This window comes from Fulmarus glacialis, unplaced genomic scaffold (genome assembly GCF_000690835.1).
Source record: "Fulmarus glacialis isolate BGI_N327 unplaced genomic scaffold, ASM69083v1 scaffold4763, whole genome shotgun sequence".
NCBI lineage: Eukaryota > Metazoa > Chordata > Aves > Procellariiformes > Procellariidae > Fulmarus > Fulmarus glacialis.
The window spans coordinates 15269-18347 of NW_009200884.1; the positions used below are offsets into that span (position 1 = coordinate 15269).

At 34.3% G+C, this 3079-nt stretch overlaps 1 pseudogene; it reads right to left on the minus strand.

Moving 5' to 3' along the window:
* Positions 1–2073, minus strand: part of LOC104073818 — a 16219-nt pseudogene extending 14146 nt beyond the window's left edge.
* Positions 2074–3079: the final 1006 nt, after the last annotated feature.

Genomic DNA, 3079 nt, shown 5'->3' on the forward strand with positions numbered 1-3079 from the left:
TTTGTAATACGCAGACTAAATACTTCTCTTTCTCACTTAGTATAAATTTATATTTAAAATAAAAGAAGGCTTAATAGACAAGCATCTCTCCTTTCACCTTCTATCAAATGTTTTTTGAACTATCTTATTGTAATAGCAAAGCCATGTGATCCCGTGAAAATTCCCATTTTGAGATACTGAAGATATGCAGTATCAAATATTGATATATCAGACAATGATCACATACTGAATATAGTCAAGATTTATAAATGTACCTTTGCCACCCAGTTATACTTTGATTTTGGGTCAAAGTATTCAAATGCTCCAGCACCATACTGGGACAAAGATCTTAGCATGTGTCGATTTGCTGTGGAAGTAACAAAAAAAATTCTTTATGTAATTATTGAATTAAATTGTTAATCTGATATTATTTCTAAGTATTTTGTTTTTAATTAGTACTGCAAGCTTTTTGAATCTGAATTTTAAAAATTCTATCCCTTTTTCAGGGGACACACCAACTGAAAGCAACTGAGCCAATGAATATGCTGCTTTATTAGAGATTTCCTTACAACACTCGAGGAAATTACATGGTACACGAGTTTTTACATGTCAGAGTGCAGAGCTGTGCAGAGAAATTAACTTAGGTTCAAACACCAATAACACTGCATCAAAATGATCCTCATCTTGAACTAATTAACCTCAATCTCAGCAGAGCTATTTAGCGTGGACACAGCTATCTTACAGCTAAGTCCAGTGTCAGCTAGGGAATGTTACTATCTGAACAACATGGATATACCAATACGGTAACACTTATTAGCCTGGTAGAACAGCAGGCTCTGCTCACCAACAGTCTGACTACTGTGTAGCTCTTTCACATGTATATATAGAAATGAGAGCTTTATAGAGGATTAAAGGAGAACAATTAAGCAGATGAGAATTCTTTTGGGTGAGGAATAGCACAGTATGTCTCGAATCTTTGTCAGACAGAAAGTAGACTCATTCCTCAACAGGACTGTACCACTGTCTTAGTGACCTAGTGAATCCTCACCAAAACCCCTCAAGGGAAAATTAAATAGTACAATTGTATCTATACTAAGAACACATAACATCTTGGGTTTAAAGTTTAAAGCTTTTTTAAAAGACTTTTTATAGATTTTGCTGCCTATGGTGAAGGTGTTACTAAAAAAAAAAGTCCTAGAAGAACATGACCCTCACCACCCGTCTTTATTGTGATGTATCCTTGCCAACCCTCCCAGGATGTGGTAAGAACCTAACACCTCCCTGACCCTTTCCCATTTATGCCTCACAACCTGAAATATGTAACTGTAACTCAGTTTTTAAAGTTGTTTCAGTCTTGTACATATCCTTCTAGTTTGTTGTTACAGAAAACAGCCAAACTACATTGGAATGAATTTCAGTGAGGTTTTGCCTGTTCCTCTGATCATTGAGAAGTCTAGTGCTTATTTTGTCTTTAAGTAATTACCTTACAAAACAAATGAAAATTAAATAATAAAATTATACAACTACTCATGTTGCATTGAAACTGCACTATTAAAATGAGACTATACCGAAACATGAAATGTAAAGTTCCAAAACGTTAACTCTTGTATTTTCCAATTATACTCTTAAATAGTATAGTGGTTATAATGAAGAAAGATACAAATAGGTAAGACTACCTGGACATGGAATTAATGTTACTGTAGGCATCTTACCTTTGAAATTCCTTACAGACTTCCCATTCCATTATTAAAGGTAGGCAAACATTTCTGCATTTAATCTAAACATACATATATATTTAAGACAGTACACTCAGGCATCTGACAGTTCTCAGCTTATTAACCTCTCACTTTGAATAAATTGTCAGTGATTTTAAACAAATGCAATTGCTAGCTAACTTTGTACTTACCCAACACCACATGTAAATAACCTCGTATGTCGGACATTATCCTTCGCAATCTGGAAGGTCACACTCTCATTCTGAATGTGTCCATCCGATATAAGAAGAATGTTACGGTGTCCTTGAGAAGGAAATAGCAGATGTAAGTAACGTAAGGTCTTCCATAAATCAGTGTTTCCCAATGTTGTGGTAGCAGACTGAAAAGTAAAGTATTACAATTTTAGTTCAATTTATTTTTTCCTAAAATAACATATAATGTATAATTTAATCTTTATTTCATTATACATGACTCCTGGTTTCCAAATATAAGTAATTAATTCTTAAGTTTTATTTGTTCCTGCTCTTCTATAATTACTATTAAAGATAGAGCTTAAGGTCCATCTAGTCCTGTACCTTCTCTGGCTTAGGCAAAAGGCACAGGCAAAAAAGATAAGAAAAATGGTAAATTCTACTCCTACATTGTTTTCAGAGCTTTCAGTAATCAGTGGTTTGGGGACTTCTTGAACTGGAGTTTTCATCCAGACTATTGCATCTAAAAGCAATTTACAGCTCTTACTTTTAATTTGCCTAAACCACTTTCTGAATTGAATTATGGTTTAGCCTCAACGTCAAGCACGACAAGAAGTTCTGCTATTTATTCTGCATGAAAAAGACTGTTTGGTTTTTGTTTTAAATCTGCTGATTGATCATTTTGCTGGATGTCCTGTGATCCTTAAGAAGTAAGAAACAGCAAGTAACTATCACAATGGTTGTTCATTCCAGTTTGTTGACTCACTGGATAGTAATAAACCCTGGGTTATTGGTAGTTGCTGTATTCCAGGATATAAGCTCCCAAGATGTAGATGTGTAGGGCTGCAATCATTTAATCTACGTGTAAACTTGCATTTCTCAGTCTTACAGCATTTTTGTTACATGGGCCCATTTTAATAAATATTCTTGACTATTCTGAGCCCTAACCTCAATTATTATTAATGTACCATGAATCTGTGTATCCTCTGCATATCATATAAGCAATTATTTTCTATTTACAGCAACATCTCCATTATCCTTAAGATGCTTGTGAATAAAACTTGCAATACATATGCACAGCCCCAAAGTATCTGCAGCCAAAAAAATGTATTATGTTATTAATATAATACTAATAAGTTTGCAGCTAACTTGGATATCTTTGCGCTGCTCCCTCTACAACCTGAAGCTGGAAAG